General features: G+C 54.2%; 1 pseudogene; it reads right to left on the bottom strand.

The window, feature by feature from the left end:
* The window catches only part of LOC128848345 (fibrinogen-like protein 1-like protein), a 31,298-nt pseudogene extending 5,624 nt beyond the window's left edge, over positions 1-25,674 (bottom strand).
* Positions 25,675-25,915: the final 241 nt, after the last annotated feature.

Below are 25,915 nucleotides of genomic sequence, written 5' to 3'. Positions count from 1 at the left end.
TGGGCAAGAGGAGCTGGGGAGCTCCAGCTTGGCAATTCCCCAGGCTGAGGCTTGGTAAGGCCCAGGGTGGTACTGGGGCTGCAGAGGTGCCACCTGGGCATAGGCAGAAGCAGCTGATCCAACCCCCTTGGCAGCGATGAGTGGCCATGACAGATGCAGTCTTAGGGTTACCATATTTAAAAAATAAAAAAAGAGGACACTCCACGGGCCCTAGCCCCGCCCCTTTCCCACCCCCGGCCCCGCCGCAACTCCGCCCCTTCCCCAAAGTCCCCGCCCTAACTCCCCCTCCTCCCTCCCAGCCACGCGAAAAGGGCTGCCCGAGCGCTACCGGCTTTACGGTTTGCCGGGCAGCCTCCAGACCCTGTGCCCCCGGCCGGCGCTTCCTCAGCGCAGCTGGAGCCCGGGAGGGGAAGCGCCCAGCTGGGGGCACAGGGTCTGGAGGCTGACCGGCCAACCATGAAGCCGGTAGCGCTCTGGCTTTGGGCAGCCCCTATGCCTCCGGACCCTGCGCCCCTGGCCGGGCAGTTCCTCTCCTGGGCTCCAGCTGCTCTGCTCCTCCCTGGACTCAGACTTCGGCTCTGTTTAACAGCCAAGCTGCCCGAGCCAGCGCTACCGGCTTCGGGCAGCCCCATGCCTCCGGACCCCAGCCGCCGGCCGGGCACTTCCCCTCCCCGGCTCCAGCTGCTCTGCTCCGACAGCTGGGGTCCGGAGGCAAGGGGGCTGCCCGAAGCCGGTAGCGCTGGCTCGGGCAGCTTGGCTCTTAAACAGAGCCGAAGTCTGAGTCCGGGGAGGAGCAAAGCAGCCGCGGGAGGGGAAGTGCCCAGCCGGTATTTTTCCTGGACATGTTCAGCTTTTTGGCAATTCCCCCCGGACGGGGGTTTGATTGCCGAAAAGCCAGACATGTCCGGGAAAAACCGGACATGTGGTAACCCTATGCAGTATGCCCCAGAGAAAGGGGGCTAGATGACGACTGGCAGTAGCCACTGAGGCAAGGTGGGCATGGGGGAGAGGGTTCCCCTGGGAAGGGAGAGCCAGAGTGTGGGGGCACTGCTTTGGGACAGCACCCCAAGTTAAGGGGCACTGGGGTCTGTGAGGGACATGGGGGCCTGAAGCAGGAGAGACACCGGCCAGCAGGAGGCGCTCCTAGTGCTGGAATTGAACTAATTCCTGGATGACCAGCAGGAGGCGCCGCGCCAGTGAGTCAGCGATCTGCTACATGGCCAAATAAACTAGTTCCTTTGAAGCAGTAAAACAAGAATTCTGTGATTAAACCCCTCAGCCCCTTAGAAAGGCACAGCGGGGCGGGAGCCTGGAGGGACGAGGGGAGGGTAGTGCACGGAAGGAGGGGTCGTGTGGGCATCAATGCAGAACGGTCTAGTTAACGGCCCCTAAATGCACTTTCTGCACAGAACTACTGCAGCTTCTCAAGCCCCAAACTGCACAAAGTCTGGAAACGGACAATTCAGGGATTCAGCCAGTTCCCCCCGGTCACATCACCGGGGTCACTCCACAGGCTTAGCCTGGCTGCTCTGCCCTCTGGCCAGGCTGCCCTTTGGTCTGTGAACAGCCCTGGAAATGGGGTGGGATGCACAGCTGGACAAGGGACGTTTTTAGGAAGCTCTGCAGTGCAGGTTGCAGAGCAATGGGAGTTGAGGCAAGGAAACTAGTTGGACGTGTTGTCAGTTTCAGGGGACAAAGTTGAGTGGCCGGTGTCAGACTGCTGGAGTGGAAGGTCCTAGACCAGTGGGGCGGTGCTGGGTTCCTTTCATTGTCCGTCTCCAGACTTCCTGACGTTCGGTGTCCAAAGGCCTCATTGTTTTGTCCAGAAAATGTAGTATTGCTTTGGACGGTAGATGGCCCCACTGACACACATTCAGCATTAACTCTTCTTACGGGTTGTGGGGAGGGATTGCTGAACAGTTTGCATTCCCTTCTCTAGAGAACAAACAAAGCAATTCCCAGCCCGGAGCAGAGCAGATCCATTCTCCTGTGTTTCTCTCTTGTGCTGTGTGTACATGAGCAAACGGCCTGTTCAGCTCTCATGCTGCCCCCTCTCCTGCCGTATTTGCCATTGCAACAAAGTTGACTTTTTCCCACAGAAAATTTTGCTTTCCCCAAAACCACATTTCTGCTGGAAAAAGTTTTGCCCAGCTGGAGCAATTTCCTTGTGTGATGGTGCCCCCCCCCAATGCTTTATGGAATGTGCTTATGAATGTATATATGACATAACTAGAATATGTTTTATGCTACATATGCCATGTAACATATCTCTGTAAAGGTTATGATCTACTGAATCTATTAATCCTCTTTGTGTGAATGTATCATTTTTGTACTTGAAGTTAGGAATATTGGCTGTATACTTGCTTGAGTTTAACTAGCCTAGTAGAGCATTTGGTCAGCTTCCTGAGAAAAGTGCAAATTAGGTGCCCAATCAAAAACCACTTCAGCCAACAATGAACTTGAAGATACCAATCCACATCAGAGCCTTCCCAGGAATGTGGCTTGGCTGGTAAAAACTGACTCATGCATGGACATGTGACTTGCCCATGTGACTCCAGAACTCCATCTTGGAGCTGGACTTTGCATAGGAGAGAGGAGGGGGTCTCCACCCGCAAGAGAAAGTCTATTTAACCCCCTGGGAGACCCCTCCATTTTGTCTTCAGCTGGCTAAAGGGATAGCCTCTCCACCCCCAAGAATACCTGAAAGAGACTGGAACAAAGGACAGTAACTATAGGGAGTGTGAGTGATTGCTGGACCCAGACTAGAAGGAGACTAGTCTGTAAAAAGGAGCATTCTGGAACTGGTGAGGTTTTTATCTGTACTCAGTTGTATTACTGTATTAGACTCAGACATGCGTGTTTTATTTTATTTTACTTGGTAATTCACTCTGTTCTGTCTGTTACTACTTGGAACCACTTAAATCCTACTTTCTGTATTTAATAAAATCACTTTTTCCTTATTAATTAACCCAGAGTATGTATTGATACCTGGGGGGGGGGGCAGCAAACAGCTGTGCATATCTCTCTATCAGTGTTATAGAGGGCAAACAATTTCTGAGTTTACCCTGTATAAGCAGGGGTGTGGAGAGGGGTCGAGGCAGGCAGGGAGAGGGAGCGGGGTGGTTAGATGGGTCGGGGGTTCTGGGGGAGCTGTCAGGGGGGCAGGGGGGTGGAGAGGGGTCAAGGAGGCAGGGAGCAGAGGGGGTTGGATGGGTCAGGAGTTCTGGGGGTCCTGTCAGGGAGCAAGGAGCAGTTGGATAGGGCATGGGAGTCCCGGGGGTCTATCTGGGGGTAGGGATGTGAATATGGGGTGGGGGTGTGGATAAGGGTCAGGGCAGTCAGCGGACAGGTACAGTCCTAGGGGGGCAGTTAGGGTGGGGGGTTCTCAGGAGGGGACAGTCGAGGGACAAGAAGCAGGGAGGCTAGATGGCGGTGGGATCCTAGGGGGCAGTTAGTGGCAGGGGTCCCAGGATGGCGCAGTCAGAGGACAAGGAGTGGTGGGGTTGGGCGTTCTGAGCGGGGCAGTCAGGGAGTGGGAAGTGGGAGGGCGTGGATGGGGGCGGGGGCAGGGCTAGAGCAGGGCTCCCCCTCGTCCTCTTTTTTGATTGTGGAAATATGGTAACCCTAGGTACAGCCTCCCCCAGATAAGGCTCTTCCCTGGACCTGCCACCCATTGGAATCTGGAACGATTCCCTCCGAGGTAACACCCAGGGCAGCCAGGGCAGGGCAGGGCACGGCCTGCTCCCCTGGAGCGTTAGGGCTTTCAGGAGTCAGAGGTGTCAGCGGAGCAGGTTGTGATTGTACGTTAAAGCAGCGAAGGCAGTTGGGGGGCAGAGGAATTGGGTGCTTTGCCATTGCACTTGATCAGCTCAATTTGAAAATTCTTTCAAAGGAAATCCAGATGTATACATCTGACTGAGGTACATGTACACACATACACACGCACACTCACGTGCACACACTCATGTGCACATACACGTACACATATACATACACACATGTTCACATACACATATATACAGACATACACACACACGCTGTCCCTGGAGCGCCCCAGGATGCGACTGACGGGGTGGCTGGCTATTATGGAGGCACAAAGGGGCTGGGAGAAAATAATCAAGAAGAACTTTTGCTGAAAATGCAAACCTAAGCTGGAAATCTGTGCAGGGCTGGGCTCAGCAAAAATGATCTTTTGAGCTGCTCTTATTAACCGTGGTCCTGTACTTCCTGGTTTGCGTCGGACCCAGGCAGGAGACTGGGCTGCTCTCAGCTGTAGAAGCCATTGGAATGAGCCAGGTCGGAATGAGCCAGGCCCTCAGAGCCTTCTGCCACCAATCGCCCCAGCAGTCACTGATCCACACCAAACCACATCCTTCCAGTCAGGCAGTTTCATATGCACACGTCAAACCCTTGATTTGCCACTCAGACACCACGGTGATGGGCACAGTAAGGACCGAGAGACGCTAAACAGGCAGACAGACAAGGAAATAGTGGCCCTGGCTACAGGTGTGTGTGTGGTGCAAACGGATGAACACCAGTTGCTGGCTGAAGGCACAACCTTAATTCCCGCATCTCCTGTCTGTCAGCTATCGTACGCTTGGCAGCCTGAGCTCCGATTTCTAACGCAGCGTTTTGCTCTGGCCTATTGTGGTTCTCATGTCCGGGGGCGCCTTGGCCCCTGGTATCAGGAGCGGTGCTAAGGAGGCTGCTTTTCAAAGGTCCTTAAGTAGGGTTGTCAACTTTCTCCTTGCACAAAACCAAACGCCCTTGACCCAACCCCTTTCATGCCCTTCCCCAAGGCCCCACCCCCACTCACTCCAGCCCAGCCCACCTCTCTCAGTCCTTCGCTCTCACACCCTCACTCACTTTCACTGGGCTGGAGCTGGGGGTTGGAGTGCAGGGAGGATGAGGGCTCCGGTGGGGATGCGGGCTCTGGGATTGGGCTGGAGATTAGGGGTTTGGGGTACCAGAGGCGGATCCGGGCTGGGGCAGAGGGTTGAGGTGCGGACTCTGGGAGGGAGTTTGGGTGCGGGAGGGGGCTCAGGGCTGGGGTAGGGGATTGGGGTGCGAGTGGGGGTGTGGGGTCTGGGAGGGATTAGGGTACAGGAGGGGGTTCCGACCTGGGGCAGGGGGTTGGGGTGCCGGGTGTGAGGTCTGGGATGGAATTTGGGTGTGGGAGGGGGTTTCGACCTGGGGCAGGGTTTCTGGGTGCGAGCTCCGGCCAGGCGGCGCTTACCTCAGCCAGCTCCTGGTCAATGGCACACCGGCGCTAAGGCAGGCTCCTGACCCCTGGTCTCCCTCCGCTGGCAGGCTCTGAGCAAGGCCTGCCCAGAGAACATGGATGACGAGCTCTCGATCCTGCTGACAGCACCCCCCAGCACAGACAAACTCCAGCACATCTTGGAGGTGAGCAGAATGGGGAGGGGCAGCAGGGGTTTTACCTTAGCCCTGGGGACTCCTAGAAAGAAGAGACTGGAAAATCCATGTTTCTATTGGATCCTTCCGAGTATGCATTTGTGATATAAACTCACTGGGTGACCTTGGGGTAACTCACTTCCCCCTTACGGCATCAGTCTTCTCCACTATCAAATCTACACTGGGGAAGAAGGACAGAAGCCCCGACAATCACCTTCACCTCTGGGTGTCTCGTCCTGGGATCCGAAACCAACTGGACTATCTGCCCGATCACCTAGACTGCCCTGTCTTTCCCTCCTAGGGCCTTGTCCTTAGTGCTCAGCCTGGCCCCTTCCCAGCTTGTCCCTGACCTTTAAAGGACTCTCCAAGCCCCTCCCATGCCTGCTTCCCTTGGGGTCTCTCTCCTGGCTGAGCACAGGGTGCCCTTCTATCTCTCAGCAGGCCTGGGTCCTAGTCACAGGCTGCGTCTTGTCACGTGACCCCCACACTTATTCCCTTCACCCTTGGGAGCTGCATCACCTGGGCCAGGTGCAGTTGAGCTCCAACCCCTTTCCTGGCCATCTCACCCTGGGACAGCTTGAAACTGGTAACCTGTGGGTAACAGTAACTGGTTGCTCGCAAAGGTGCTGAAGACACAATTGAAAGAGGAAATCCTTTGGCCTGGATTGAAATTATTCCGACTGAAAGTGAATGAGAGAAAATAGGTCCAGAGTTCTCTTCCTAGCAGCAGAAAATGTAGCGATTGATAGAGGTTCAGGTCAGAAAGGACCATTATGTGCATCTAGTCGCCCCTCCTATATAACTCAGGGCCTAGAATGTGACCAAGTGGTTCCTTCAGCCAACCATAGCATGGGACTGAGCCTGAGCACGTCTTTTGGAACGACATCCACATGCAGGAGAGCCATCTGGCTACCAGAAAATCTCTCTTCTGCAGTGACGTGGGATTAAGGGACACGGGGGAAAAGACATGGAGGCTGTGACTAAACTGAGAGCAGCAAGGCCAGGAAAACCAGGGTTAGGTCCCAGGCCTGGCTATCAGATCTGCTGTTTTCTATTCCTGGCTTTGGGACCATGAGCGAGTCTCTGCACCGCTGGGTGCCTCGGTTTCCCCAGCTATCAAATGGAGCTAATCAAGGTTTTGTTTGTTCTCCCCATTTTACAGGGTGGGAAACTGAGACACAGTTGGGACCTGTTCCCACTACAGGTCTGTCGTGCGTTTGTAACCTGCTGACCCCCACAGAGCTATGGACAACACAGCTCCTATAGGTACGTTTGTTCTGTGCTTATCCCCTATGTACCAGCAGGGCTGGACAGCATTTCTCACTGTGATGTGGGGAGCAGGTCCTGGGTACTAAAGGTCTGAAGAAGCTCTCAAGGACTAATTTTTTTAAAATAATTGTTATCAATGAATTGAGAGAAAACATACAATCACTGCGGATAAGATTGGGGGGTGACAAAATACAGGCAGAGTGGTAATTCCTGATGGGGAGAGGGCAGTGATACAGAGCGATCTGGCTCATTCGGCCAACTGAACCCATTCAAAGAAAACAAGTTTGAGCAGAGCCCAATGCAAGGTCCTATAAGTGGCAACAAGGCACGCCGGCCACACCTCCAGAATGGGGACGTGTATCCAGGAAAGCAGTGACTCTGAAAAGGATTTAGGGGCCAGAGTGGAGAAGCCACTCAACATGAGCTCCCAGTGGGATGCTGTGGTGAACAGGGCTAAAGCCATCATTAGACGAAGGAGCAGAGCCGTGAGTAGGATAGGGAGGTGTGACGTTATTGACATAAACTGGGACCGTATAGATCATTGTTGCAACCAAGGTCCTGTAGTGGCACCCAAATCTTGTATAAAGGGGGTCAAATGGGGTGTCTAGGACAAGGTTATGGTTTACTGGTTATGATTATGCCGTCTGTATGTATGTATCAGTTTTGTAGTCGAAGTTATGAATATTGGCTCTATACTGTCTGTATGGCAAACTTATGCTATGCTTCTGGGTAACATCCCAGACAAGCTGAGATTAGCTCTGACTAGCCTGCTTGATGGCCCATTAAGGACCATCAGCTATACAATGGACCCATTGAGAGAAGGCAGATACGCCTTGTACCTCAGCAAAGTATGCAGGAACTTGCCCATGTGACTCCAGACTCCATTTTGCTGTAATTTTCCACAGTAAGAACAAAGAGTGATCTTACACCTGGAAAAAACTATATAAGGCTGATGCCTGATCTCCATCTGGTCTTCAATCCTGCTTCATACCTCTGGAGGAACTTTGCTACAAACTGAAGCTTTGAACAAAGGACTGAGGACCCATCCCAGCGGGGGATGTATTCCAGAGACTTGATTTGAACCTGCAGTTTATTCCATCGCTGCTGCAAGCCTGAACCAAGAACTTTGCCATTACTGTATGTAATTGATTCCATTTAACCAATTCTAACTCTCATCTCTATCTTTTTCCTTTTATGAATAAACCTTTAGATTTTAGATTCTAAAGGATTGGCAGCAGCGTGATTTGTGGGTAAGGTCTGACTTGTATATTGACCTGGGTCTGGGGCTTGGTCCTTTGGGATCAGGAGAACCTTTTTCTTTTACTGGGGTATTGGTTTTTATAACCATTTGTCCCCATAACGTGTGGCTCTGGTGGTAATACTGGGAAACTGGAGTGTCTAAGGAGATTGCTTGTGAGACCTGCGGTTAGCCAGTGGGGTGAGACCGAAGTCTTAGTCTGGCTGGTTTGGTTTGCCTTAGAGGTGGAAAAACCCCAGCCTTGGGCTGTAACTGCCCTATTTGAGCAATTTGTCCTGAGTTGGCACTCTCAGTTGGGTTCCGCCAGAACCGCATTGTCACAGGAGGTGACACAGCAGCAGTGAGACTGCTATTGGAATACTGCCTCCAGTGTTGGTGTCCTCCTTTGAAAAAGATGGTCCTAGAAATTGGAGCTGGGCAGCAAAGAGCCACCAAATGTTCTGAGGGCTGGAGAAAAATGCCTTGTAGTGAGCTATTGAAAGAGCTCAACCTGTTTAGCTTATCAAAAGAAGATTGAAGGGGACTTCATTGAAGTGTTGAAGTGCCTTAATGGAGAGAAAATACTGGGTATTAAAGGGCTCTTTAATTGAACAGAGAAAGGCAGAACAAGACCCAATGACTGGAAGGTGAAAAGAGACAAATTCCTATGACAAATAAGGCACAAATATTCAACAGCGAGGATGATTGAACACAGGAAGAAGCTACCAAGGAAAGTGGTGGATTCTCCATCTCTTGATGTCATTAATAAAGACTAGATGCCTTTCCGGAATGTGTTTGCCCCAAAAGTAGCTATTGTGGTAGACAGGAGGCCTGTGATATGCAGGGGGTCAGATTAGATGCTCTAACTGTCTCTTCTGCCCATAAAGTCTACTCATTTCTGAGAAACCGAGTGTAGCATTGGGAGCAGCTTGTGATGTTTTACTGTCTAGCCGGCTTGCTTCCTAGAATGAACACTCATTGAGCGGGGTGATCCACAGGGAGTAGCTCAAACCTCCAAAGTGTCTGGCCTGCGGCAGGACATTAGCACTGCAGGGGAGGGGTGGGTGTGGCAGTGACATCACAAAGGCCTTTTGCAGGACCTCAGCGTATTGGCCAAAGGTGCAGGGGAGGTGGTGACCTCACAGAGGGATGCTGACATCAGCCAGGCAGGACAGGGGTGCAGGGCCAGGGAAACCAGCAAGTCTCCTTCTCGAGGTCTCTCTTTGAGGTCTGAAAGAGTATTTGGGTTCATGTATGTGAGCACCAGGAGGAACCTCTTTTGAGTTTTCTCCTTTCTTTTTCCTGATTTCACTAGAAAACTGACGTCCCTGTTTAGAAGGTAAGAGCCTCTGAGAGGTTTGGAACCTGTTCAGTCTGCTGCATCTGGCGCCAGCTAAATTTTAGGGATGGAAAACACTAGCTTAAGGTGGTCGAATTTTATTCCCCACCTGGGATTTTGTCCCTTAGAATCTCTGGGGACATTAAGGTTTGTCCTTTTTCTTTTACCTTTTCCTCCATCCCTCCCTCCTTTCTCTTCATCTCTTACTTCTTTTGTCCTTTCCTCTGTTCCCCTCCCACCACCAGGAGGGGTGTGTGTGTGTCGTGGGGGGTGCGCTACAACTCCCATTGTGGGAGGTCCACCGAAAAATGTGGGGCTGAAATAGTGCTCAGACAGTGATCCCCAGCGGTGACCTGGGCCATCCTTTGGGCTCTCTGGTGAGAACCCTCATCCTCCCGCCCCTCGGTCTCTACCCTGATTGGCTGAGCAGAGGGTTATTGACAGGGAGGAGACTCAGGTCCCTTTGTTTTCTTTTAAGACCAAGTAAATAGTCACAACCAGTCATATGTTCGACAAATTTTGCTGCTTCTCTGCAGTTCATTATTTTCTCTACCATTCCAGTTCTCCTAAAATACTTGCTGAATAATTACTATGAACTCTTGCTGGTCTGCAACTCACTTGAGAGCACTTTATTCAGGTCATCCAATGTCTGAAATTCAAGATCCGATGGTTATTTGAAAATCAGGGCTCTTGGGTCCTATTCCCAACTCTGCCACGGAGTGGCTGTGTGACCTAAGACAAGTCAATTCTCCTTTCTCAGCCTTAGTTTCTCCCTCTTTCAAGTAGGGATAACAGTCCGCCCCTACCTACCTCCCGGCTGGTGGAGGATGGGGATCTATTGGAGAGTGTCACTAGGAGCAGTGCATAAGATGTGGTGTCCTATCGTGTTTACTCAGATCAGATTATGACATAATAGAATGGATGAAATAGTCTATTTTATTTTTTATTATGTTGCAATTGTTAAGAGCAGCAACTACTTAGCTCAGACTGAAACATCTCATCTAATTTTTGAGATCTAAGTGTCTCCTCTTTGTGTAGCTCAAACCTCCAAAGTGTCTGCCCTGTGGCAGGACATTAGCACTGCAGGGGAAGGGTGGGTGTGGCAGTGACATCACAAAGGCCTTTTGCAGGACCTCAGACTATTGGTCAAAGGTGCTCGGGAGGTGGTGACCTCACAGAGAGATGCTGACATCAGCCAAGCAGGACAGGGGCGCAGGGCCAGGGAAACCTCAGAGTTCCCTGTAGCTTTGCTTCAGCAAGTCTCCTTCTCGAGGTCTCTCTGAGGACTGAGAGAGTATTTAGTTTCACGTACATGAGCGCCAGGAGGAACCTCTTTTGAGTTTTCTCTTTTCTTTTATTCTGATTTTACTAGAAAACTGACGTCCCTGTTTAGAAGGTAAGAGCCTCCAAGAGGTTTGGAACCTGTTCAGTCTGATGCATCTGGCGCCAGCTGAATTCTAGGCATGGAAAACACTAGCTTAAGTTGGTCGAATTTTATTCCTCACCTGGGATTTTGTCCCTTAGAATCACTGGGGACATTAGGGTTTGTCCTTTTTGTTTTACCTTTTCCTCCATCCCTCCCTCCTTTCCCTTCATCTCTTACATCTTCTGTCCTTTCCTCTGTTCCCCTCCCACCACCAGGAGGACTCTGTGTGTGTGTCGTGGGGGGTGCTCTGCAGTGGGAACAGGGACAATTCTCCAACTTTGGGCAGTCGAGAGCCTGGGTGAGATAAGGGGCGTTAAAGCCCTTTGTGAAGGAGAAAGGGGAGTTTCACAGTGTTGAGCACCAAGGAATTCTAAACTTTGCTAAAACATCTAGTCTGCAGAAACCAGAAATGGTCGGGGCGAAGAGATGGGAGAAATTCGGAGAGTGGTCACTATTGGGCAGGAATTGGAGGAGCGGGAGTCAGGTGGGGGGATCCTGCTGGCTGTGTGGGGCCCTGGCTGTGTAATCTCCTCACTGAAAAGTGTCAGTGTGGCCCGAATCTCACACACTCCTTTGTCTCCTTTGGGTCTCACAGGAGCTCATTGAGGAGCTGCCTGATAACTCTCCACCCGGCGCCGTCCTCGCTAACTCCCTGATTGCTGTGGGCAACCTCAGGTACTGAGACCCTCCAGCCCGGTTCCCCTAACCCCAGTGCTGCTCAGGCCCAGGGCTGGGAGTCACTGCCCCTCCCACTCCCAGGTCACCGCCCAAGGGTGGCTCCTCTGGCAGAGGTGCGGGGAAGGGTCACTCTCTCCTGGCTGGGCTGTTCTTTTCACTCCAGTAACATTGCAATGGCTTTGGGGAGAGGCTCACTCCCAGGATCAGATACAGGAGGGGCAGCAGGGTGCAGGGAACAGGGGCTATTCCTGCCCTGCCAATGTCTGTCTGAGAAACCTTGGCCTTTCATTCCCTGGCTCGGTGCCTCAGTTTCCCTTCTTGCCAGCCTGTGCCTATTTCGCTGCAGTTTCACCTGCGTGTTGGTGCCAGTCCCATCCCCGCACCGCACAGTCTAATATCGGCTCCTCTCTCTTCCCAGCACCATGACGCCTGCCCTGGAGCCAGAGCTGGAGACCCACCTCCTCCGAACTGCCCTGCACGCCGACTTCACCCTGGGCATGGAGAAGGACACCGCCCAAGTGCAGGTAGATCATGCTAAAGTCATGGATTGAAGAGCTAGCTGACATCCTGCCATGAATCCTTGCTAATTGCCTGCAGTGGGATGTGAATGAGAGAGGCCAGGATATGTGATTGGGGTCTCACCAGTGCTTCCCAGAGACCCCACTTCCCATCCTGTGGCAGGTGTAGCCCCAGTTTCCCTAACTCTGACCCATGGCTCTCCCTTGCTTTCAGGATCTGCCTAGGGTCTTGCCAGACCTCCTGGACGCCATGCTGGGGAACCTGCTGGCAGAGTCCCCAGACACCGACAGGCTCCAGTACATCTTGGAGGTGAGCCCGATGAGAGGGGTGGGGGCAATTTTACCTTCACTCTTAGATCCATTTTCCAGTCTGTCCTCCTAGCCGGGCCCCCAGTGGGCATCCTTGGTCAGGGCAGTCAGTGCAATGCCTCCTTTCCCCACAGCACATTAACTACTGGATCGTGTCCACGGTGCCGTGAGAGAGAGCCAGGGCCGTTAAGAGCAGCACGGCCCTGCTCAGATCCACCATCACCCTCCCTGAGTTTGACGTAAGTGACCTCTGACTCCAGGGGTAGGTGGGCTGGCTCCGAGGGGCTGTAGGATCTGCTGCTGCAGGGCCTCTGGGTTAGGAGTGTTCCTTTTGGGGAGGCAGAGTCAGAGCAGAGAGTGAGCCTGGCTTGAGTCAAGTTCTTCTTGTCCTAGTTAAGTGGTGACTCTGGGCTTTTAAGGGGGCTGTGCTCCAGGTTCATGCCTCCCTGTCATCCTGGAGCAGCTGGGGAAGCAAGTCCTCATGGAGGGCCCTGCCCACAGCCCTGTGCTCCAGGCTTCCTTGGGGGCAGAGGAAATTAAGGGTCTGGCTCTAGCTCCTATCCTCTAGCATCTCCTGCAGAGGGGCTGAGGGGAAGGAGAGTCCTGGCGCGGGGGGGACTGGGAGCTGACAGGAAAATGCTGATGGAGTCCCCTCTCTCTCTCCCGTCCATTAGAACTCAGCGGAATTCCCCAGGATGGGTCACCACATGGCACAGCTAGCTCTGTCCGTCAGTGACCCAGCCAAGGACATCAGCCGGCAGGCCAGGGAGGGGGTTTACCGGCTCTACCAGCTGCTGCTGCACCAGAGGGGTAAGGAACCCAGCTGGGAAATGGCACCCGCTAGAAGAGTGAGACTGGGACCCCAGCCAATTTCTCTCAGACTGACCCCGGCTGGAGGATGAGTCTCTCTATCTCTTTCTGTGTTCCACACCACGCCCTGCAATTCTGTTGGGCCGGGCACGCAGCGAGGACTCTGCCCACTGTGCAGCCACCAATGGGATTGGAAGGACACAAGCCCTGCAACCAGAAGGACAAATGTGTGTGTGTCTCTCTCCCTGTCACCTACTCCCTCCTGGGGGAAACCCAGCAGCTGATGGGGGACAAGGTGAGCAGCTGTATTAGACTCAGGAGATTGGGGCGGGGCCCAGGCCTCATTCCCATCCTGTGGCCATTCGCTGGCCTGGCACAAGGAGCCTGGTGGGGAATGAAAGGGAGAGCAGGTGCTCCTGGGAAGGGAGATGAATTCAACTCCATGAGCAGGAGCGAGCCAGCTTGTCCGCAGAGCAGCTCCACCCAGCTCTTTAGCCAGGCTAATTAATGACAAGCTTTGCCTCATCCCAGACTTATGTTCTCAGGACACGGTGCTGTCGCTCTTGGGAAGGGCAGGAGAGTCCCCCAAGTGCCCCCTGCGAGACTCTCCTGTCCCACAGGGCCGCACCCAATTCTTAGTGGTCTGGTGTCTGTGTCACCCGAGCCACCACCCAGAGTTGCTCCCATCACTGGCAGCCTGGGAGGCCAAGGACTGACGGGTGATGGCGTCTGACCAGGCAGGGCTGAGGCACATGGACAGGGGATGCTTGTCCTGCTGCTGGCAAGGCTGGACCCATTCTGGAGAGAACAGGAGGATTCATTCAGCAGTAGGGTTACCATGTCTAATAAATAAAAAAAGAGGACCCTCCACGGGCCCTGGCCCCGCCCATTTCCCCACCCTTAGCCCCGCCTCAACTCCGCTCCTTCCCCGCCCTAACTCCACCCCCTCCTCCCTCCCACTCCCAGCCATGGGGAAAGGGCTGCCCCAGCGCTACCGGCTTCACGGTTTGCCGGGCACCCCCAGACCCTGCGCCCCCGGCCGGCGCTTCCCCAGCGCAGCTGGAACCTTAAAGTCTGAGAGGGGAGGAGCGGAGCAGCTCAGCTGGAGCCGGGGAGGAGAAGTGCCTGGCCCGTGGCTCGGGGTCCGGAGGCAGGGGGGGCTGCCCGAAGCCAGTAGCGCTGGCTCGGGCAGCTCGGCTCTTAAAGTCTGAGAGGGGAGGAGCGGAGCAGAGCAGCCGCGGGAGGGGAAGTGCCCGGCCGGCATTTTCCCGGACATGTTTGGCTTTTCGGCAATTCCCCCCGACGGGGGTTTGATTGCCGAAAAGCAGGACATGTCCGGGAAAAACCGGACGTATGGTAACCCTAGTCAGCAGGGGCTGCCGATCCGTCCCATTCACCATTGCTGCCATCCTGCGGCTTCCGCATTAGTGGCTGGGGAAAGGGAAATGGGATGGGGGTGACTTGGGGAAAGGTCTCAACCTCCCCACATCCCACTTCACTGCTGCCAGAATCCCTCCTGCCCCCCCCCCCCGCTACAGTCCACAGCGGTGGATTGGAGGTGGAACAGCTGTCAGGGGCACTGAGGGGGAAGTGGCAGGAGCTCCCCGTACAAGGAGGGGGGTTGCCACTGGAGGTCACTAGGAAGGACAACAAGACTCCATCCTGGGGGTCAGGATGGGGAATCCATCCCTCAGAGGTGGGCGGGAGCTGGGTGGAAATGCTGCTGGTTCCAGGGGCCGTTAATCCCCCGTGATTCCTCGGAGGCGTCTGAGTCTCAGACAGGTTCTCGTTCCCTTGCAGCAGGAGGACGTCACAGCCAATGTGATGTGCCAGCTCCGTATCATGCGGCACTTGCGCCAGGTGCCCGAAGCGCTGCAGAGCCTGTGCCTCTGAGGCCACCAGCAACTCCCGCTCTCTGCTGCAGGTACTGATCTGGCTCTCTGTAAATGGTGAGCTAGTGGAAGGGGAAATGGAGCCCCCTGGCACTCACAGAAACCCTCTCCCCTCTCTGTGGAGCAGGGTCCTTTCCTCTGCCCCCAAATTCCTTCATCTGGGACAGGAGCTCTTTCCCTCTCACCCATTCCCCTCCCCCCTTTCCTTGATCTACCCCCATCCCATTCCCCCTGCACCCAGGCAGAGCTCTGCCTGCCCCATATGGTGCAGAAAGGCCTGTGATATGCAGGGGGTCAGATTAGATGCTCTAACTGTCTCTTCTGCCCATAAAGTCTACTCATTTCTGAGAAACCGAGTGTAGCATTGGGAGCAGCCTCTGCTGTTTTACTGTCTAGCCGGCTGGCTTCCTAGAATGAACACTCATTGAGCGGGGTGATCCACAGGAGTAGCTCAAACCTCCAAAGTGTCTGGCCTGCGGCAGAACATTAGCACTGCAGGGGAGGGGTGGGTGTGACAGTGACATCACAAAGGCCTTTTGCAGGACCTCAGCCTATTGGTCAAAGGTGCTGGGGGGGCGGTGACCTCACAGAGAGATGCTGACATCAGCCAGGCAGGACAGGGGCGCAGGGAAACCTCTGAGTCCCCTGTAGCTTTCCTTCAGCAAGTCTCCTTCTCGAGGTCTCTCTTTGAGGACTGAGAGAGTATTAGGGGTCACATACGTGAGCGCCAGGAGGAACCTCTTTTGAGTTTTCTCCTTTCTTTTTCCTGATTTTACTAGAAAACAGACGTCCCTGTTTAGAAGGTAAGAGCCTCCGAGAGGTTTGGAACCTATTCAGTCTGATCCATCTGTTCCACAAGTTCTTCAGTCCAATCCACTTCCCTAACTAATTTCCTTAATTTTTTAAAGTTAGCCCTTTTGAAAAAAAAAACCCTAGTCACAGATCTATTTTTGTTTACCCTTCCATTTAGTTTAAACTGAATTAGCTCATGATCCCTCAAACCAAAGCTGTCCCCTACAACCATTTCTTCTAAGAGATCCTCACTACTCACCAAAACCAAATCTAAATTAGCATCCCCTCTTGTTGGTTCAGCAACTACTTGGTGAAGGAATCCATCAGCTATCACATCTAGGAAAATCTGAGCCCTATTATATTACTAGCACTTGTCCTCCGGTCTATATCTGGGAAGTTAAAGTCTCCCATGATCACACAATTCCCATTAGTATTTACTTCATTAAAAACATTGAAGAGGTCTCTATCCCTATCCAAATCAGACTCTTGTTCTAACAGACAGCAACCCTCTCCCCCCCCCGAAAGGCAGATATAGAGCCCAGGAATCGAGATAGTGGGGAAATTTCATTGAAACCGTTTCTGACCGAAAATCCTATTCAAACTAAACCAGTTTGTTTCTTGAAATCATAACAAGTGGCAATGAAAATTCTTTGTCACAATGTGTTAAATTGTCTCGTGGCACTCAAAGAGGAGACACTTAGATCTCAAAAATTATATAAGATACTTCAGTCTGAGCTAAGTAGTTGCTGCTCTTAACAATTGCAAAATAATACAATACAAATAAAATAAACTATTTCAGCCATTCTATTATGTCCTAATCTGCTCTGAGTAAACATGATAGGACACCTCATCTTATGCACTGCTCCTAGTGACACTCTCCAATAGACACAGCAGTCCTTATTTCCAGGCCCCTTCACTAACCACTGCTGCACACTCCCTCCCACAGCTGGCAATTACAACCAGGCCCTCATGTCCGGTCCCCCTGCTTTGAGAGGGAGTGTGCTCCGCTGGAGTGATTGGAGCAGGGAACTGGGAGTCAGGACTCCTGGGTTCCATTGCTGGTTTCCTATTGTCCTGTGGGACTTTGGGTAAGTTGCTCCCCGCTCTAGGCTCTGTCCCCAGCAGTCAAATGGGGATTTCATACTTTCCCACTATTGGAAAGTGCTGGGAGAATCCCCCAGCAAAAGCTGCTCTGACAGTGCTAAGCAGCATCTGTTTGCTTGTGAGAATGTCCTATGGGACTGTGTCAAAAGCCTTATTAACACCAAGATAGATCACATCTACTGTTTACCCACCTCCACTAGGCCCCTAACCCTGCCAAAGAAGGAGCTAGGATTGGTCTGGAATGATTTGTTCTTGACAAGTCCATGCTCACTAGTCCTAAGAACCAAATTGTCCTGCAGGTGCTGACAAACTGATTGTTTAATAAGCAGAGGCTGCTCCCAATGCTACACTCGGTTTCTCAGAAATGAGTAGACTTTATGGGCAGCAGAGACCATTAGAGCATCTAATCTGACCCCCTGCATATCACAGGCCTCCTGTCTACCACAATAGCTACTTTTGGGGCAAGCACATTCCGGAAAGGCATCTAGTCTTTATTAAATGACATTAAGAGATGGAGAATCCACCACTTTCCATGGTAGCTTCTTCCTGTGGTCAATCATCCTCGCTGTTGAATATTTGTGCCTTATTTGTCATAGGAATTTGTCTCTTGTCACCTTCCAGCCATTTGGTCTTGTTCTGCCTTTCTCTGCTCGATTAAAGAGCCCTTTAATACCCAATATTTTCTCTCCATTACGGCATTTCAACACTTCAGTGAAGTCACCTTTCAATCTTGTTTTGAAAAGCTAAACAGGTTGAGCTCTTTCAATAGCTCACTAGAGGGCATTTTTCTCCAGCCCTCAGAACATTTGGTGGCTGTTTGCTGCCCCAGCTCCAATTTCTAGGACCATCTTTTTCAAAGGAGGACACCAACACTGGAGGCAGTATTCCAATAGCAGTCTCACTGCTGCTGTGTCACCTCCCTATCCTACTCACGGCTCTGCTCCTTCGTCTAATGATGGCTTTAGCCCTGTTCACCACAGCATCACACTGGGAGCTCATGTTGAGTGGCTTCTCTACTCTGGCCCCTAAATCCTCTTCAGAGTCACTGCTTTCCTGGATACACGTCCCCATTCTGGAGGTGTGGCCGGCGTGCCTTGTGGCTACGTATAGGACCTTGCATTGGGCTCTGCTCAAACTTGTTTTCTTTGAATGGGTCCAGCTGGCCGAATGAGCCAGATCGCTCTGTATCAGTGCCCTCTCGCCATCAGGAATTACCACTCTGCCTGTATTTTGTCACCCCCCAATCTTATCCGCAGTGATTGTATGTTTTCTCCCAATTCATTGATAACAATTATTTTAAAAAATTAGTCCTTGAGAGCTTCTTCAGACCCTTAGTACCCAGGACCTGCTCCCCACAGCACAGTGAGAAAGGCTGTCCAGCCCTGCTGGTACATACGGGATAAGCACAGAACAAACACTCTTTAGGAGCTGTGTTGTCCATAGACTCTGAACAACATGTGGGGGTCAGCAGATTACAAATGCACAAGAGACCTGTAGGGTAGACAGGTCCCAACTGTGTCTCGGTTTCCCACCCTGCTCTAAGTTTAGTCAAAGCCTACCTTGTCTTTTCCCCCGTGTCCCTTAACCCCACATCACTGCAGAAGAGAGATTTTCTGGTAGCCAACTGGCTCTCCTGCATGTGGATGTCGTTCCAAAAGACGTGCTCTGGCTCAGTCCCATGCTATGGTTGGCTGAAGGAACCACTTGGTCACATTCTAGGCCCTGAGTTATACACGAGGGGCGACTAGATGCACATAATGGTCCTTTCTGACCTGAACCTCTATCAATCACTACATTTTCTGCTGCTAGGAAGAGAACTCTGGACCTATTTTCTCTCATTCACTTTCAGTCGGAATAATTTCAATCCAGGCCAAAGGATTTCCTCTTTCAATTGTGTCTTCAGCACCTTTGCGAGCAAAGAGTTACTGTTACCCACAGGTTTCCAGTTTCAAGCTGTCCCAGGGTGAGATGGCCAGGAACGGGGTTGGAGCTCAACTGCACCTGGCCCAGGTGATGCAGCTCCCTAGGATGAAGGGAATAAGTGTGGGGGTCACGTGACAAGACGCAGCCTGTGACTAGGACCCAGGCCTGCTGAGAGATAGAAGGGCAGCCTGTGCTCAGCCAGGAGAGAGACCCCAAGGGAAGCAGGCATGGGAGGGGCTTGGAGCGTCCTTTAAAGGTCAGGGAGAAGCTGGGAGGGGGCCAGGCTGAGCACTAAGGACAAGGCCCTAGGAGGGAAAGACAGGGCAGTTTAGGAGATGGGGCAGATAGTCCAGTTGGTTTCGGCTCCCAGGACCAGACACTCAGAGGTGAAGTTGATTGTCGGGGCTTCTGTCCTTCTTCCCCAGTGTAGATTTGATAGTGGAGAAGACTGATGCCATAAGGGGGAATTGAGTTACCCCAAGGTCACCCAGTGAGTTTATATCACGAATGCATACTCGGAAGGATCCAATAGAAACATGGATTTTCCAGTCTCTTCTTTCTAGGAGTCCCCAGGGCTAAGGTAAAACCCCTGCTGCCCCTCCCCATTCTGCTCACCTCCAAGATGTGCTGGAGTTTGTCTGTGCTGGGGTGGTGCCGTCAGCAGGATCGAGAGCTCGTCATCCATGTTCCCTGGGCAGGCCTTGCTCAGAGCCTGCCAGCGGAGGGAGACCAGGGGTCAGGATTATGGAACCTGGGGTGACATCTGCCAGGATGACAGCAGGCTCTGTAGTCCTTGCCCAGAGCAGCTCTCTGCAGAGGGCCTGGTGCACAGCAGTGTAGGGAACAGCCAAGCTGCTAGGGATGGGAGCTGGGCTTCCTGGCAGAGTCCAGCACCCAATGCCCAGCGTCTGCAAGGAAGGGATTCCCCGCAGAGGGGCAACATCATCCCCCCCACACAGGGAGTCTCCCCCTGACACTTGATTCATCCTATGGCCTGTTCCCATCTCTGCCCACCACACTCCCAACTCAGCAGCTCCAGCTACCGAAGGGAGCACGAACCAGAGGCCTTCCTGCTGCTGGGACAGAGGAGTAGGTTGATGAGCTACCTGGATGTGAGCGTTGGCCTTCCCCATGCCCAGGGTCTAGACTCCATTCAGAGCAGCGCACAGGAACTGCGATTCCTATTCTGGATCTAGTGGCAGCTTCAGTTTGCTGGCAGGAGACTGTACATGTAGGGTTACCATATTTCAGCAAGCAAAAAAGAGGACGGGAGGAGCCCCGCCCTGGCCCCGCCCCTGCCCCTCCCACTTCCCGCCCCCCCAGAACCCCCAACCCTCCCCCCGTTCCTTGTCCCCTGACTGCCCCCTCCTGGGACCCCTGCCCCTAACTGCCCCCCAGGACTCCACTCCCTATCTAAGCCTCCCTGCCTCTTGTCCCCTGACTGCCCCAACCCTTATCCACACCCCCACCCCCAGACAGACCCCTGGGACTCCCACGCCCCATCCAACCACTCCCCACCCCCTGACAGCCCCCCCCCGAACTTCCAACCCATCTAAACCCCTCTGCTCCCTGTCCCCTGACTGCTCCGATCCCTCTCCGCACTCCTGCCCCCTGACAGCCCCCCCCAGAACTCCCAACCCATCTAAACCCCTCTGCTCCCTGTCCCCTGACTGCTCGGATCCCTCTCCCCACTCCTGCCCCCTGACAGCCCCCCCCCAGAACTCCCAACCCCCCCCCGCTCCTTGTCCCCTGACTGCCCCCTCCTGGGACCCCTGCTCCTAACTGCCCTCCAGAACCCCACCCCCTACCTAAGACTCCCTGTTCCTTGTCCCCTAACTGCCCCCTCCTAAGACCCCCCCCAACTGACCCCCAGGACCCTACCCCCTGTACCCTGACTGCCCAAAACTTTCTCCACTCCCCCCAAAAAGCCCCCCCCGTTTCTTGACTGCCCCCTCCAGAACCTCCCTGCCCCTTCTCCTGCCCCCTGGCCCCCTTACCCTGCTGCTCAGTACTGTCTAGACAGTATTTGGTCCTGCCATGCGGGCAGGGGACTGGACTCGATGACCTCTCGAGGTCCCTTCCAGTCCTATAATCTATGAATCTATGAATCAGAACAGGGTGTTGGGCTCTGTGCGAGCCGGACACGTGGCTGCGCTCCCCAGCGCAGCACAAAACCCGGTCCCTGGCCCTGCACAGTGCTGCCGGAGCCGGGCTGCAGGGGAGAGCTGCCGGCTCAGAATGCAGGGCGGAGCTCCTCTACAGCTGCTCCGGAGTCCAGCCCGGGACTTCCCTGCAGCCCTCCCAGCCGCTCGCTCTGCTCTGCTCTGCCGGGGGAGGGGGAAAACCCGGACATTTTGAGTGCTTTATAAATTCCCCCCGGACGCTATTTTTAGCACAAAAAGGAGGACATGTCCGGGTAAATCCAGACGAATGGTAACCCTAGTACATGAGACCTTGCAGTTGCGGGGGTGACACAGGCACTAACATGTGCATGGGAGTTTGAGCAACAGGGCAGAGGCCTGTGTGGGGCAAGGAAGGCAGGGATTTGGGAAGCAAGAGCAGAGGATCAAACCCTTTCTTAATGTGGGTCGGGATGATCCCCATTTCAAAGATAGAGAAAGTGAGGCACCAGGTGGGAGAGTGACCTGGCCAGGATCACGTTACCGCTCAGTGGCAGGACTGCAAACAACCCGTTCCCTGATCTCCTCACTGGACGCTGCTGCCCCTCCTGTATGACCCCTCCAGCCATCCTCGCCCACAGGCCATCCCTACCACTCTCCAATACCAGGCTGTTTCCACAATGGAAGCAGGCTTGTAACAGAGTTCACTCACCCATAGGTGCCCCTTCCTTCAAGGCCTGGGGTCACAGATTTCTTGGGCTAGCACGCCCGCCAGCAGGTTTTTGGCTGGGAACTCAGCCCTTTGGCCAGGCGACCATCTTTTAGTCCACTCCTTCCTGGGTCGCGCTCATCCCAAACGAAAAGTCAAAAAATGTCTTTAACTGAAACAAGATCCTCTGTCCCTTGGGGGCTTTTCCTCAGCCTGACTTTGGCTCGGCCTGCCCTTGCTGGCCTTGGTAGCCCTTTCTATGGCCCTGTACATCCCCTTCCTTAGAGACCGTGGGAGAACCAGTCCTACCCTGGATTCTAGGTTCTGCCCCAAGGCCCTGTACCGAACAGCTAGGCCTGCTCCTGTATCTTTGTTGCGGTTTCCCCTGGATTCCCCTCAGCTGGAGCTCACTCTGTAATCCATTTGGCCTAGCTCCAGGCTTTATAGCCCACAGGCCAAGCCCCCTGTTATATACTCTCCTCCTTAGAACCTGGCCCACGCAGGGGCAAGTTCTATTCTTCTCCAAGCTTCATCCCTCCTCATCTCATCGCTGTCACCGGCTGCGCGCTTGTACAGCCTGTGCGCAGTGTCTGCAGCTCCACTGCCAGCTCGCTCGGGGCAAACCTTCTCTTCTGCAGTATCCCGACGCTCTTCCTGCAGCCACTCAGTCTCATGAACAGCTGCTTGCAAAGCCTCTTCTGAAGCCTTTAGCGTCTTCTGTTGCCTTTTTGCTACTGCCGCTGCATATGCCAAAACCTTTTCGGTCATGGTCTGAGAACCCCCCATGGACTGCTCCACCCTTGTGTTTGTCCCTCCTCCAGTCTGCTTCATCTCTGGGCCAATCATTTCGTCCTTCATCTCCCTGCAGCACCCGACAGGGTGTGTTGGTGGAGGGTCTGCAAGGTCCATGGCCACCCCAGCCACCTCCACCTTGCCTGCCTCATGGGGGTTTGTGTCAGAGGACACCTTCTCCTTTCTTTCTAACTTCTTAGGGCCCTGGCCCCTCGTTCAGCCACTCAGCAATTTCCTAAGCAGGCCGTGTCTTTTGATACGGCCTGCTTCTCTGCCCCCAAAACAAAGAACTCTTGCTCCCATCTTGGCATTAGGCCACGCTTGTACCCTTTCTCATGCCCTTCTCCCTGGGCTAACCTTCTCAGCACAGCCCAGGCATGCTCTCCTTCTCTGCTCTTTTTGTCCATGGGCATAGCAGACCCTGGGTTGATTTCCCTTTGCAGGATCTCTCACAGGTATTGCTGCTGCTGCGTCTGTAGCTGCACCTGCACTTCCTTCTGCGTCTGTTGGTTTTCTAGGAGCTGCTGGAGAAACCCCTAGATCTGCTTTGGCTGCTTAGCCAGTCCCTGGAACTGAAGTGGGAAATCCAGCGACCAGCTTGGTCCCTTGATACACCTGCTTGGGGGAGGGATAGCTCAGTGGTTTGAGCATTGGCCTGCTAAACCCGGGGTTGTGAGCTCAATCCTTGAGGGGGCCATTTAGGGATCAGGGCAAAAAACTGTCTGGGGATTGGTCCTGCTTTGAGCAGGGGGGTGGACTAGATGACCTCCGGAGGTCCCTTCCAACCCTGATATTCTATGATTCCTTCAGCAACCAAGACTTCCCTCACGGATCACAGGGGGAACTCAATCCTGCCAACTATGCCAATCATAAATGAATCTACTCATCGTTAGGTGCCCCCCGGCGGCCAGGCATGGCATCACAGCCCTCTCGCTGGGCTAGCGTCCCCCATCCATGGTCGCTCCAGCACCACGGCAGTTTCTCTGCCTGGTAACTCCGGCCAGGTCACCACCTTTAGTCCACCCTTCTGGGGCCCAGCTTGCCTCACACTAAAAGTCCAAGAGGTCTTTCCACAGACAGAAGTCCTTCTGCCATCGCTGGGGCACTTGCTCAGCCTGTAGCCCCCTTCCTGGGCTTGGGAACCCTCTCCAGGTGCGTGTACGCCGCCTCCTCTGGGGCTGATAGGGGAACCCAGTCCCACCCTGACATTGATAGCAGCTCAGGGCCCTGGACCCAACAACTAGGTCTGCACCTTTCTCTTTGCTGCACTTTTCCAACCTCTCTTCTCAAGTTCCCCTGCAGGCTTTCCTTGCTGCTCTGAACTTCCTACCTCGTTCTCAATCCTGTTGCTACCCCAGCTGGGCTGTATCACCACTGAAGTCTGGCTCTTTAGGGGGGCGGATATGGTGCCTCTCAGTTCGGGCTCATTCTGTAATCAGCTTTCTGTGAGTGCCAGGGGGCTCCATTTCCCCTTCCACTAGCTCACCATTTACAGAGAGCCAGAGCAGTACCTGCAGCAGGGAGCGGGAGTTGCTGGTGGCCTCAGAGGCACAGGCCCTGCAGCGCCTCGGGCACCTGACGCAAGTGCCGCATGATACGGAGCTGGCGCATCACATTGGCCGTGACGTCCACCTGCTGCAAGGGAACGAGAACCTGTCTGAGACTCAGATGCCTCCGAGGAATCAGGGGGGATTAACCGCCCCTGGAACCAGCAGCATTTCCACCCAGCCCCTGCCCACCTCTGAGGGATGGATTCCCCCTCCTGACCCCCAGGATGGAGTCTTGTTGTCCTTCCTAGTGACCTCCAGTGGCAACCCCCCTCCTTGTACGGGGAGCTCCTGCCACATCCCCCTCAGTGCCCCTGACAGCTGTTCCAGCTCCAATCCACCGCTCAAGTTCTCAGACCCCTCTCCTACAGCCCCACCGGGGTTGGGTAGGGAGGGGACTGTAGCGGGGGGGGCAGGAGGGATTCTGGCAGCAGTGAAGTGGGATGTGGAGAGGTTGAGACCTTTCCCCAAGTCACCCCAGCCACTAATGCTGAAGCCGCAGGATGGCAGCCCTGGTGAATGGCTCAGATCGGCAGCCCCTGCTGACTGAATCCTCCTGTTCTCTCCAGTATTTTTGTCGGGGCCCCGGCAGGGATGACTAACAAAAAAAAATGTAAAAAAAAGCCTTTCATTTCTTCCATGTATTATTTACTTTCCATAACTATATAAATAATAAAATTATATATTATGTACATTGCATCATATATGCTGTTGATTGGTTATTAATGGGTGGGTACTGGGAGTTCCTCCTGAAGGGACGGGTGTTGGCCAAGGTCACTCAGCCCCGGGGTGTGGGAGGGGGACAGGCTGAGGGCACTCAGAGCCCCAGGAAGTGGGGGGGGGGCTGAGGGGAGGGACTGGCCAGGGGCACTCAGAGCTCGGGGGGAGGGGCTATCCGGGGGGGCACTCACAGCACCAGGAGGTGGGTGGGGGAGGGGCACACAGGATTTCAGGAATTCCCTGGCAGTGAAGAGCTGCTGGCAGCAGGGAGGAGCCAGCCATGACAATCCCCACTTGGGATCCCTGGCTGGGCTAGTGGCTATGGGGGCCCGTGGCCAAGCTGCAGCGGAAGGTGACCTGAAGGAAATGCCTCGGCCTCGGCCTCCGGCTAGGAAGGGCCTGGGCCAGACAATGACCCACCGCGCAGTGTCCCAGCTCCCTTCCCCACACCTGCGGGGCACGGCCCCTCCTCTGTAGGGAGGTTGGCATGTACCTTAGTGCTGCTTCCTCCATCCCCAAAGGCCTCTCCCAGCCAATCTCTGGCAACCCCTGCCGTTCAATACGCACATTACCCTGCTGTGACATACCGGGGGGGGGGGACCCCTCGGGGATGGGGGGGCTGTCACACAGCTGGGCAATTTAACCCAGCTGGGCTGGGGTGACTGTCTCCCTGGAGCTGGGGTCTCAGCCCAGGTGTCTCTCTGCCCTTCCCCCCAGTCACCCCCGGGCGAGGTGGGAGTGCCCCACGTTGCGTTCCAGCCCCACATTCGCACCCACAAGTGCTGGTGGGTTCCAATCCCAGCTGAACACGCCCACCCGGCCCTAGTGCGGAGCAGAAGGGCCCAGCGCTGCCCCACAGACCCTCTGGCTCTCCGAGCCCGCTCTTACCCATCACCGCAGCACGTCTGGCCCAGGCTGAATGCTGCTGCTCTCTGCAGAGAGGCTGGCACTTCTCGCTCCTGCCGTACGAGGGGCAGGTGCTGCTACCGACTGCTCCCCCTAACCCCCGCCCTGCTGCGCTCTGGGGATGCTGCCCTGCTGTGGAGCTCTCAGGTGTCTTGAACTGGAATTTGTTTGGAGAGAAACTGCTAAGGAGCCTTATCAGCCCCGAGCAGAGAGTACCTGGGAGCCTGCCTGGGTCGGGCGGGTCTGGTACAGCCTCCCCCAAGATAAGACTCTTCCCTGGACCTGACACCCATTGGAATCTGGAACGATTCCCTCCGAGGTAACACACGGGGCAGCCAGGGCAGGGCAGGGCACGGCCTGCTCCCCTGGAGCGTTAGGGCTTTCAGGAGTCAGAGGTGTCAGCGGAGCA

Source organism: Malaclemys terrapin, chromosome 13, assembly GCF_027887155.1.
Source record: "Malaclemys terrapin pileata isolate rMalTer1 chromosome 13, rMalTer1.hap1, whole genome shotgun sequence".
Classification (NCBI taxonomy): Eukaryota; Metazoa; Chordata; order Testudines; family Emydidae; genus Malaclemys; species Malaclemys terrapin.
Note: the sequence above shows the minus strand (reverse complement) of the source record. Positions and strands in the feature narration are given on the sequence as shown.